Source organism: Canis lupus, chromosome 11, assembly GCF_048164855.1.
Source record: "Canis lupus baileyi chromosome 11, mCanLup2.hap1, whole genome shotgun sequence".
NCBI classification, from domain to species: Eukaryota; Metazoa; Chordata; class Mammalia; order Carnivora; family Canidae; genus Canis; species Canis lupus.
This window is the reverse complement of record NC_132848.1, coordinates 27,667,158-27,680,568: the sequence shown is the minus strand read 5'-3', so window position 1 is coordinate 27,680,568 and position 13,411 is coordinate 27,667,158. Positions and strand designations below refer to the sequence as shown.

General features: G+C 38.8%; 1 protein-coding gene across 12 annotated transcripts in view; it reads left to right on the top strand.

Annotated features, from left to right (window-relative positions):
- Window positions 1-13,411, top strand: part of TNRC6B (trinucleotide repeat containing adaptor 6B) — a 243,984-nt gene that overhangs the window by 47,492 nt on the left and 183,081 nt on the right. Inside the window, exon 1 of one of the 12 annotated variants that reach the window (XM_072843856.1) lies at window positions 11-94. The exons of the other annotated variants lie outside the window; for them this stretch is intronic. The gene's annotated coding sequence lies outside the window, so the exon portion shown is untranslated. Of the gene's footprint in view, window positions 1-10; window positions 95-13,411 lie in introns of those variants that run through there. 12 annotated transcript variants of the gene reach the window in all.

Sequence of the window (13,411 nt, the reverse complement as noted above, 5' to 3'; positions counted from 1 at the left end):
TTTACTTTTTATTATAAGAGCAATTCATGTTCCTTAAGGGAACTTGAAGTTTATGAAGAAGAAAATGGACAATTCCCCCATCTCACTCCTCAAGGTACCTGTGGTTTGTTGTATGTCTTGCCAGACTTTTCTCCATATGCTTTCATACTGGCTTATAATATATATACTATACTATATACATTATACATTATAAATGTGTGTATGTATATATATACACATATATATATAATTTATGTAGTATATAATATGTATGTGTTATATGTATACAGTTGGCCCTTGAACAACACAAGGTTCGGGGGACCAGTCCCCCATGCAGTCAAATACCCATGTATAACTTTTGACCTCCCCAAATATATAAATTTTGTTATGTATATGTTACCTATTATAATTATATATATTTACCAATAAGGGATTAAACTACACATGTTTTATGATGGCTCTTTTTTTTAATGTAATAAGATGTTGTGAACATCTTCTGTGTTACACTGCCTCCTTCTTGGTAATGGCTGCAGCATATTTTGTTATTTCTGTTACCAATCTCCAAAGCGGTTGACTTTAAGACATTAAGGTTGCTCAGGATTAAGGTCGGGATTGCAAATAGTCCAAAAGAAGCAATGAGCATCTGTATACAAATATATTTGTACACTTGTATTTTTGGTAAAATTCATTCTTAGAAGTGGAATTGCTGTATGAAAGAAATGCGTATTTTAAATTTTGGTAGATGTCATTTTATGCTGTGGAAAGGCAGTTTATATCCTCCCAGCAATATGTGACAGCACTGCTGTCCCCACACCTGGCCTTGGTCTTCTTAATCTTTGCCAATTTGCTAAATAAAAAAAAAAAATCTTTTTTTTTAAGTATTATTTTTTTTACATCCTTTGTGTTTTTTCTTTTGTGAATTGTGTATTTTTTTCCTTTGGGCAATTATCTAATTAGATTTGTTCTTTTTTTTCTTTAATTTTTACTAATTTAAGCAATCTTTATACCCATCATGGGGCTTGAACTCATGACCGACCCCAAGATCAAGGTTGCACATCCCACTTCCTGAGCCAGCCAGGTGCCCTGGGTTCATTTTTTTCCTTAAGAATATGAGAGAATTTTTTTTAAAGATCTTATTTATTTATTCATGAGAGACACAGAGAGAGGCAGACACAGGCAGAGGGAGAAGCAGGCTCCATGCAGGGAGCCTGATGTGGGACTCCATCCCAGGCCTCCAGGATCACACCCTGGGCTGAAGGCGGTGCTAAACTGCTGAGCCACCAGGGCTGCCCTGTGAGAGAATTCTTTACCTGTTGTGCACTACAAATGTTTAATTAGTATGTCTTTTTATTTTATGATCTTTTTTTAGCCATAGAAAGGTTTTCAGATTTTTATGTAATATAATTTATTAGAAATTTCTTTTAAGTCTTCTGGGTGAAATTATCATGCTTTTAGGAAGACTTATTGAAGATGATAAAAATATTTTTATGATGATTTAATCCACTATTTTCATGTTCCTTTGTTTTAATTAAAGTGTTTGATTTACCTGGAATTTTATTTTGGTGCATGGAGTAAGATGTACAAAGTGAGGAATATGGCTTTCCATTCTCCATTCCCACAACAACTAGCCAGTTCCTCCAAACCCATTTATTGAATAATAATTCATCTTTTCTCTTTTTTTTCTAAAGATGTTATTTTATTTGAGAGAGAAAAACAGTGCAAGGGGGGGGCGTGTGTGTGTGTGTGTGTGTGTTCAACAGGGGTGGGGGAGAGAGAGGGGCAGCAGGAGAGAGAAGCAGGGTCCCCACTGAGCAGGAAGCCTGCCACTGCCCAGTCCCAGGATCCCAGGTCCCAGGACCCCGGGATCGTGACCTGACTCAAAGGCAGACACATAACTGTCTGAGCCATCCCAGCGCCCCTCATCTTTTCATCACCAATTTCAAGGGCTCCTTTTTAATCATAATTTCCCATATGTGGTGCATTTCCTCTTTTCTTGACTGCCTAGAGCCCCAACTGTGGAATCAACCAGATTAATATATTAGATGAGGACTGATAGAAGGGAGATTGAATGTAAGCAGTATAGAAGGTTGTGATAGCATAAATGAATAGTACTTGAAAGAGCAGTTTAGGGATCCCTGGGTGGCTCAGTGGTTTGGCACCTGCCTTTGGGCTGGGGCATGATCCTGGCTGGAGTCCCGGGATCGGGTCCCGCGTAGGGCTCTGCGTGGAGCCTGCTTCTCCCTCTGCCTGTGTCTCTGCCTCTCTCTGTGTGTCTCTCATGAATAAATAAATAAAATCTTTAAAAAAAAAAGAGAGAAAGCAAGCAAGCAAGCAAGCAGTTTGGAGAACAATTCTTTTGGGGGTAGGTTGGGTTGGAGATTGGAGGGACATTGCTATAGAAGTTCTTAGCAGGTTCAGAAATTCTCTCATTCCTTCCTCTTCTGCTCTTTCTATACCACTAACAATCAAACTTTAGCCTACATCAGAATCACCTGGACAGCTCATTAAAGCAGGTTGCTGGTTCTGCCCGCAGAGTTTCTGATTTGATCCATTTAGATAAAGCCTGAGAATGTATAGTTGTATTTAGTTCCCAGGTAATGCCAATGCTGCTGGTCCGGGACCACACTTTGAACACCACTGCTCGACACCAAGTCCCCTTCATTTCCATCTTAGGTATCCTAATGATTTCTAGTTTGACAGCTTTTCCTAGTTTTCTTGTCTTTTACTGCCTCCCAATACCAATCAGAATTGTAGTGGTGAGAGTAGAAGTAGAGAATAAACCTGAAAGACGTTCCAAAAGAAAGGTTAATGGTCTTTGGAGACTGAGTGGATGTGAGGGACAAAGGAGCAGGAAGCAAAATAGGCACTTTCTAAACACTGCAACCAGATTTACTCTTTCAGAAACACTTCTTTCATCTTATTTCCCTGTTCAAGAATCTGCAGTGAGATAAATCTAAAATGAGATTTATCTGAATAAAACTGACAGTTGACACCCCAACTAGTGTGGTTTCTTCTACGTTGTCTAAGTCAAATCTCATTATGACAAATGACGTTGCAAGTAGATCTCTGCATTACCAAATACTTTCAAGCCCGAGCCAGTGACCTACTTTAAGCAATATCCAATTTAACAATTCCAGTTCAGCAAAATAATTTGGATAGGATTTTAGGACTTCTTGTAGAATTTAATCTGAAGTACATTTGTATAAAGAACTGCCAATTTCTGAGGGTTAATTTAAACTCTGTTTAGAAATCCTGTTTATCACGTGTAACATTTTTAAAAATCTCATTATACACTATGCTTTTTGTATTTACCTTTTTCTTATGATTGCCATTTGACTATAAGGGGTGAGAGGCATTGTGCCAAATATTCCTGTTTGCAATTATAAATGCAGATGAGGCCAGAATGTGTGTTTGTACAGGTGGGATGAAATAAACAAACGACAGTGAAAGCCTGTTTATCAAGATCATTGTTTTGTAGCTGCTGAATTAGAAAATAAGTAAGGAGGTGGCACTTTGGGTTTTTTAAGATATTCAGTATGTGACATTTAAATTTTTTTTTTTTAAAAGCTAACTTTTCTTGTTATGCTGTATGCTTGTGTTCTTTGGTCCGATGTGGGGGTGAGATTTTAAAGATATGAAAATTATATCTAGCTGTAAAAGAGTGCTGAACATTTGTTTTTAAAAAACACCTTTACTGGGGCACCTGGGTGGCTCAGTGTTTGAGCATCTGCCTTTGGCTCAAGGTGTGATCCCAGGGTCTTAGGATCAAGTACCGCATCTGGCTCCCTGCATGGAGCCTGCTTCTCCCTGTGCCTGTGTCTCTGCCTCTCTCTGTGTGTCTCTCATGAATAAGTAAATAAGTAATCTTTAAAAAAAACAAAAACAAAAAAAACCCAACACCTTTCTTGAGGTATACTATAAAATTCATCTATTTTAGGTGAAAACATTTTTAGTAAATTTACCCCATTGTGTAATTATAACCACAACGTCATTTTAGGACATTTCCATCAGCCCAGAGAGACCCTTCATCCCCATTTGTTGTCCATTGTTCCCACTCCCAGCCTCTGGCAACCACACATTTACTCTCTGTCTCTAGATTTGACTTTTCTGGACGTTTCATGTGAGTGGAATCATACAACATGAGATCTGTTGTGAATGGCTTCTCTCACTGGGCTTCATGTTTTCGAGGTTCACCGCACCGTAGTTGGTATCAGTAGCCTGTACCTTTTTGCTGCTGAGTAGTTTTCCACTGGGTGGATGTACCACAGTGTTGATCCATTTGCCAACTGATGGATATTTTTGTTGTTTCCACCTTTTGGCTATTATGAATAATGCTGCTCTGAACATTCACATAGGCAAATGTTTGTTTCGATATTACCTAAATCATTAATAACCAATTGAGAAAATTGGGGGAAATTTTATTATAGAATATATTAATTATTACTGCAATATATGCAGGTTATTATTAAAAATAAATATTTAATATTTATTTTAAAAATACAGATCTTATCTCAGGCTGTTTGAGATTGCATTTTTACATCACATTAATTCCTTATTACTCCCTAAAGCCCTTTCCAGACTTGCAACTCAACAACAATCCTGTTGTTTTATTAAGGCAATTAAACTTCATATAATAGAGCACCACACTTAAAATATATATATTTTCATAGCTATCATTTGCTACTCACAGGAGGTAGGTAGGGCAAGTATCATTATATGCCCCTCATGTATTGCTACCGGGAGTGTACACCCATATTTTGAGGTGATTGCTGTAGGAATCTGTCAAGACTGCTTCCAGTTTGTGGCATCATACACAAGGGTAGGGTACCTTTCAGCATGAAAGAACTACTTTTTATGTGTGGTATAAATACCAGATTGAGGGCAGCCGGGGTGGCTCAGCAGTTTGGCGCCACCTTCAGCCCAGGGCATGATCCTGGAGACCTGGGATCGAGTCCCATATTGGGCTCCCTGCATGGAGCCTGCTTCTCCCTCTGCCTGTATCTCTGCCTCTCTCTCTGTGTCTCTCATGAATGAATGAATAAAATCTTAAAAAAAAAAAAAAAAAGCTACCAGATTGAAGTCTTGGTGGTTTAGTCATTCCACAGATATTCACTGAGCATCTACTACATTGCAAGGCGCTATGCTAGATGTTAGGGATTGAGGAGTAAAAGATTTAGTCCATGCTCTTAAGGAATTAACTGTCCATAGGGGGCCATCTACAATAAAATAAACTAATATTGAGCCATGGGAGCTGAAAGGAAGAGTATATAATGTGGAGGGGCTTCAGGGTATAGGGAGGAGAATACCAGAAATATTGATGATAATCGTAGTAGCTAATACCTCATTAACGTTAAGTAATAATATCTAGTACTTAGTGCTTACTCTGTACCAGGCATGTTCCAAGCATTTGCAAATATTTACTCATTTAATCCTCAAGCTACGCAGTGAGACAGATAATATTTTTATTCTATTTTACAGATTGGAAACCATAAAACTGAAGTTTGGTAACTTGACCAAGGTCACAGAACTTATAAATGGCAGATCTAGAATTTGAACCAGGCAGTAGAATCTGTGTCTCTTAAAAATGTTTCTCACGAGAGATGATACCCAGGCTGTGTCTTGATTGACAGTTTGTACTTAGTCTGGCAGAGGGGTGATTGGGGTGTGTCTACATGGTTTTCCAGAAAGAGAAATATCATGAGTAAATGTAAAGGATGCACCTGGTTGAGAGTGAGTATGGCAGACTGCCTGTAAACAAAAGGTGGGTGGCAAGAGATGAGGCTAGGAAGACAAGGCTTTGGTAATGAAGGGCTGGGGTGCCTTCCAAGGAACTTGGGTCTATAAGAGAATTTTTAAGGGTATACAAAAGATACCACTTTTCTCTTTGTATTAGTTCTGTTTGCATTCATTCTTGTTTATTGTGAAATATATCACACAGCCAGAAAAGTGCCTAGAATACAAATGTAAAACTTAATGAATTATTCATTTTTAAATAATAATTTATTCTGAGGTCAAGAAGTAAGACATTACAGGGATGCAGCAGCTCCATCAGTGACTTTTGCCAATCACAGTCCTTATTTCCCACCTAAGGTAACCGCTCTTCTGATTTCTTTCCTTTCTTTTTTCCTTTTACCATCTGTGTACCTCTAAATATTATAGTTTTAACTGATTTTGAACAGAGTCACATGCCACATATCCTTTTGTATCTGGTCATTATGTTTGCAAGATTCATCCATGTTATTGTGTGTGGCTGTTGTTCTTCATTTTCATTGCTGTATGGTATTCCGTTGCATGAATATGCTAGAAAATACTTATCCATCCTACTACTGAGGTTATTTGGATTGTTCCCAGTGGAGGGCTATTATGGATAGTGCTAGTCTGAAGATTTTTGTATTTTTTGGGTACACATGCAAATGAATTCCACTGGGTATATACCTGGGAATAGAGTTACTGGATCATAGAGAAGAATAATGATGAATTGTATTCCAAAGTAGATATAACAATTTATATTCACACAATCAGTGTATGGGAGTTCCTGTTGTTCCATATCCTTGGCAACACTTGTTATTATGAGACTTTGTAATTTTTAGCCAGTCATAGGGTGCCTGGCTTGCTCTGTTGGTGGACCATGTGACTTTTTTTTTTTTTTAAGATTTTATTTTATTTATTCATAGAGAGAGAGAGAGAGGCAGAGACACAGGCATAGGGAGAAGCAGGCACCACACAGAGAGCCCGATGTGGGACTCGATCCCAGGTCTCCAGGATCACGCCCTGGGCTGCAGGCGGCGCTAAACCGCTGCGCCACCAGGGCTGCCCCACCATGTGACTCTTGATCTCGGGGTTGTGAGTTTTGAGCCCCACCTTGGGTATAGAGATTACTTAAAAATAAAATCTTTAAAAATAATAACAAATAAATAAGTAAATGTTTAGCCATTCTGGTACATAATGACACATCATCATGATTTTCCTTTGTATTTTTTATTATGGTACTATTTTGTATTTCTCTTACTTCCTATCGAGGCTAGATACCTGTTCGTATGTTTTGTTGGGCATTTAGATAATGTAGTTTTTTGTTTTTATTTGTTTGGTGACATTCCTTATCTAGTCTTCTACCCATTTTCTTTTTCTTTTTTTTTTTTTAAGATTTTATTTATTTATTCATGAGAGACACAGAGAGAGAGAGAGACACAGGCAGAGGGAGAAGCAGGCTCCATGCAGAGAGCCTGACGTGGGACTCGATCCAGGGTCTCCAGGATCATGCCCTGGGCTGCAGGCGGCGCTAAACCGCTGTGCCACCAGGGCTGCCCTATCTGTTTTTTTAATAATAGATGCTTTTCTTGTGTGATGTTTCAGAAATCCTTCCACACCCTTAGGTCATGAAAACATTATCCTGTATAACTTCTAACAGCTTTATTATTTATTTTTTGTATTGAGTTATAGAGTTGTCCTGGAATTGATTTTTGTGACAACTCTTAATTAACTTCTTAATGCCCTGCCTCCAAGATATTTTTTTATGTTTTTTTTTATTTTTTTTTTATTTTTTTTTATTTTTTTATGTTTTGTTCAGATTTTCTGGCTTTCCTCAGCAGGATGGCTAGTCTGAATTACCTCGTTTGCCATTCTCAGAAGCAGAAATCTTTTAAAGTTTTAGTTTCACTTTGACTTAAAAATGATCTATTCTGGTCTGTACGGGGCCTTAAGAAATATGTTTGCTAAAAAAAAGTAATAATAAAAAAGACTGAAAAACTACATTGATTCGTGTTTGTTTTCTTTTTTTTTTTTTCGTGATTGTTTTCATGTTATTTTTTCTGAGAGATCAAAACTTCTGTTTCATCTGTGCTTCTCTCAGGTATAAAATACTTTGAGATAACTTAAAGCTTGCTACATAAAATGAACAATTGTACCTACTGCAGGATAATTTTAGAACATTAATCATAGCAAAAATTTAAATTAAAAAATATATACTATCAAACGTTGACTTTGATGATAGTTTTACCATGGTAATGACCACCCCCCTTTTCTCTCTCTGTCCATATATTTAAACCTCGTTTTTGGCCAGAGATGGACTGTATGCAAACCACATCCAGAATGGTTTTAGTTTGTGCCACAAAATATGAAGAAAATGTTTTCAGTTTATGGCAACTAGATCCATGACATATGATGCTCCAGGAACTGTTTTTACAGTGCACAAGATGCACAGGAACAGAATCGCAAACTCACATGATTATTGGCAGGAAAAAACTGGCTACGTGGCTGATGTTAAATTTGCTTTTTAAGACAGCCAGATCAAGAAATGTCTGAAGAATTTGCGACTGTAGCAGTGAGATGATTTTGCAGTTAGTAAACACAGCCTCGGGAAGCCATGGCAAGGCAGTTTCTTACAAGCCATTTACAGCTTCCAGGAGGAGAGCACAGTGTGGGCGCTAGAGAGGAAAACCTGACGTGGCCTCCAGGGAATGTTGCTGGGGGAAGTAGAGCCTCTCCCGCGCGTGCGCGTGTGCACACACGCACACACACACACCTCGGAGAGTGAGGGATAAGCTCCTTGTCCCTCTGTCATGCAGAACCCCACCTGCCTGTTTCTGTCTCTGAGATTCACAGTGAAGGAGGTGAGCTTGGTTGTAGTCAAGATGTTAGGAGTGAGCATTGCGTATGTGGAAGTTATGGCTCCGGAGCCACACTCTTCCTTCCTGCTTGCACCCTTATACCATTTTCTTTCTCTTTTAAAATTGGTACTTACTCAAAGTGTGATTGAAGGATCCTTCCCACTCCCCATCCAGACCCTTTCAGGTGTCCATGAGGTCACAACTATTTTAATAATACTGACATATACATGCCTTTTAAACTCATTCTCTCACGAGTGTGCTGTGGAGTTTTCCAGAGGCTTCATGACATATGATACTGCAAAAGACTGAATGCAAAAGCAGATACGAGAACATAGCTGCTGTCTCATATAAGCCAGACATTAAATATATTTGCAGAAATGTAAAATGGCACATTTCTCAAAATTTTTATTCTTTAAGTATTGTTTTTAATTTAAAAATGTTAACATGTAAAATAGAATAAAAATGTAACATATAAAATAAAATAAAAATGTAATGGTGTATTGATATTTTTAAATGGATATTTATGAATAAATCACTTAAATTTTTCATACCTTTAGTTTTTAGTGTGGTTAAATATTGATCATTATAACCCACATAAACAAAAGCTTATTGTGATCCTTAATAATTTTTAAGAATTGTAAAGAGGGCCTGACTAAAACATTTGAGAATCACTGCTTTAAGTCCTGTCAATTCTATTGGAATCCTAGTTTCCCTCTGAAGGCCACCTGCTTGTCTAGCCTAGCCCAGACTGCACTGTCCAGACTTCTGTGCCACAAAGCTTAGTGTTTTTTAGTTTTTGGGGAATTGCTTGCTGTGCTGATTTTCTTCTCCTTATCAATGGTTAAAGACCTCTGAGGACAGGGATCATCTGTTAAATGAGAGTTTTTTGAGGTATCCATGAGGTACATTGCTGAGTACAGCGTAAATACTGGTTATTGGTTAATGATTATTCAATTAATATTATCTTCAATATAAATATTAAAATTTCCCTAACTTGCTGGTTTTACTGGCAAACGAATATGCACTTAAAATTTTGCAACTTAAATGGAAATAGCTATTTTTTAAAAAAGACTTTGTTTATTCATGAGAGACAGAGAGAGAGACAGAGACATAGGCAGAGGGAGAAGCAGGCTCCCTGTAGGGAGCCTGTTGCAGGACTCAATCCCAGGACTCTGGGATCACAACCTGAGCTGAAGGCAGACACTCAACCATTGAGCCCTCAGGTGCCTCTGGAAATAGCTATTTGATTTTAAAAAGCCTACATAAAACTATATACAATACGGAAAAAGAATAAAAGCTCTTTGGAAAAAAAATTAAAAAATAAAAGCTTTTTGGTCATGGGTCATCAATAAATTGGGTACAAAAGCTGAATATGTTAATCTGTTTCATTCTTACGTGACCAACAATGGCAGTAAAACCTGGCCATAGGCCCTTGTTCTGAAAACGCGAGCATCACGCTGGGTGCTTGGTAAGCATTCAGTAAAGCTGTCCCAGTTGACTCTGCGGTTTCAGTAGCCAGCAGTCATCATTCCCTACCATCCCCACCCCCACCTCCAAGTGGTTTGTGCTTGTGTTTGGGTCTTCAGAAGGTACTTTCTGAAGCCCTTCCTGTTAAAGAATTGACAGGTTATCCTGGACTAAGCCAGAAGGCATGAGTTAGTTGACCAAACTGAATAGGTAGCTAAAAATTAGTACATACCTTTATCTTAATCCCTGCTTCACACTGAGTTTGTTTTTCTTAGGCAACAGTCCCTGCCTTAGAAGATACATGAATAAATGTAACATCTTTTTGCGGGGACCTGCTATCAGTCCCAAAGTTTGCTTCACAGCTTCTCCCTGGAAGTTTGTGGGTCCCACGCACATAGCACTCTGCCCTGAGAGGCTAGCATTACTTTACCATGGTGTTCCTTAGAACGGAGCAGGATACCTGGCAGGTGGCTCAGTTGCTCAATGAATGAATACATGCATGCATAGAGTCTATACTGCCTGGATATACTATCATAACTGATAAACAGCATCCTTTGAATAAGCTAAGAACGTTGTACTGAATTTACTGTTTTTTTCCCAGAAATGTCTGTTCATTCCGTAAGAGTTTATCAAAATGTCCTTTGCACTAGCGTTGTTCTAAATGATGATGATACAGGGGCTCCTGGGTAGCTCAGTTGGTTAAGCATCTGCTTTTGGCTCAGGTCATGATTGAGCCCCATGTTGGGCTCCCTGCTTAGTGGGGAGTCTGCTTCTCCCTCTCTCTCTCTGCCCCTTCTCCTGCTTGTGTGCATTCTCTCTCTCTCTCAAATAAATAAGTAAAATCTTATAAATAAATAAAGAATAGTAAATAAGACTTAGACCCTACCTTCAGTATATATATATAATATATATATATTATATATATATATATATTATATATATATTATACCAAGTATAGTCACAAACTCAGAGGAAGCACCCCACCTGAAGCAAGAGAGAGGCATCAAGAAAGACTTCGTAGAAAAGGTTTCCCTATACCTGCATCTTGAAGGTGGGGAAGAAATTTGCCCTATGAGTAGGAAGCCAGCCCAAGTAGAAACAGCATATACAAAGTCCCTGGCGCATGAAGCCATGTGATGTTCAAGGAAAACTGAAAGCAATGTGATTTTGTGAGATGAAGCTGAGAGGTGAACAGGTACCGGACCTTGTATACCATGTAGTGAAAAATGGATTTTATCTTGAAGATATGTGAGAGACATTGCAGAGGCTGTGTGGAATTGTACTTTATAAAGGCAATTCTGATGGCAATGGGGGTGGGAGGGGCTTGAGGGTAAGAAAACCAGTGGAAAAAAAAAACAGTAGGAAGGCACCTGGGTGGCTCAGTGGTTGAGTGTCTGCCTTTGGCTCAGGTCGTGGAGCCTGCTTCTTCCTCTGCCTGTGTCTCTGCCTCTCACTCTGTGTCTCTCATGAATAAAAAAATAAAATCTTAAAAAAAAAAAAAACGGAATAAATTTAGTGAGAAACTGCCAGAACTAAAGCAGTGGCAGTAGGAATGGGGAAGAAAGTACATGCCGAAATATTTGGGGATTAGAATGGACAGAGTTTGATGAGAGGAAGATGTTGATGATGGTGCCAGATTTTTTATTTGAGTGGATGATAGTATTCCCAAGTGAGGCAGAAGGAGGAAAGATTATTTAGTTTTAGATGTGTTACATCTTAGGGACCTGTGGAACAGGAAGTGAAGCACATTGACTTTAGGCAGTTTACAGAAGGCTTTGAAGATTGTAAGAAAGGTCAGTACTAGAGAGATTTGAGAGTCATCAAGACATAGATGGTAGTTGAATCTATGGGAGAAGATAAAGACGTGTGTATAATAAAAAGAGGAAAGGAAGGATGTAACTCCCAAGGAACATACCAGTAATGAATTAAGGATAAGCAGAGAAAGATTCTCCAGTAAGAGTCTGCAAAGAAATGGTCTAAGGTATCACACATAATGAACTTGGCCCCTTCTGTGGGATAAAGGGACTAGACATGATCCATGACAGTTTGGGCATCAGAACTAGGCTCAATCCTTGAAGCCAGGAGTTGAGTTTGGTTTCCTTACCACAACCCATGTCCCCTGGTCCCCCATGTACAGAAGCAGCAGCTCCTCACCCAGCACCATTCTGCTCATTTGTGAATCTGAAAATCAACAATGTTGACAAAGGCCTTGGCTGGCTCCAACCCAGGGAGATAGGAGAACCCAGACACAGCTCAGAGACCAGCAACTAAAACAAGGTACCCTTGGCTCAATGACTGGATCTGCAGTGTCTTTTTTTTTAATTTTTATTTTTTAAGATTTTACGTGTCAGTAATCTCTACATCCAACGTGGGGCTTAAACTCACAACCCTGAGATCAAGAGTCTCATGGTCCATAGACTGAGCCAGCCAGGTGCCCCTGGATCTACAGTATCCTTGATATCAAGATAGGAAAAGAGCACCCAAATGATAAGACTTTCAGGTTATTCTAATTTTTAAATACAAAAGAGAGGTTAAAACAAAACAATTGAATAATACCCATCGTATTTGATAACGGGATTGAGAAGGAAAGATCTCAAATTGCAATGGTTAAAAAGTGAATGAGAGAGGTAAGGGCGTTGTGACCACAAATATAAGTTTCCTTTCGAAGAAACTTGACTAGGAGAGGAAAGGGGAGGGAGGGCACAAAATTGGAGGAGATTTTAGGATTAAAGGGGATGGTTTTAGGAATGTGCAGACTGGGACATTTTACAGAACTTCCAAAGCACTGAACTTAAGTAGAGATGACCTGAAACTGCACAGGTAACATTTCCAGATCTTGGAACAATCATAACGCTTGTGTATTGGCAGTTAAATAAACCCATCTGCCTGTAGCAAAGTTACCTCCACCTGTTCTGCTTGAACTTTCGATATCATTTGTGTTAATTAAATAGGTTCCTTCTTGCCTACTTGGACTGGGTGCCCTGTTTACAGAGCTAGTTGTGTAGTACCCTCTGCTCTGCCCTGATTGTTCTGGCATCCATGCTCGTCTCCTGAAAAGGCCTTCCCAGCTCCCTTGCTGGTGTTTTGCTCCACCCTCACACATCTGCTGCTTCACTTAAGATGCCTCTTCTGGACATCTTGCTTGAAGTTAGGCCAGTTGCCAATGACATAGGCAATCAGGGCTTTCAATATTACGTGTGACTCATTTAAAAGTTTAAAGTTAGGAGTACCTGACCCTCTGTGCTGTCTAAAATCTGTGTATAACTTTGGATTCCCTCAAACTTAACTACTAATAGACTGTTTTTGACTGAAAGCCTTAACGATAATACAAGCAGTTAATTAACACATATTTTGTATTT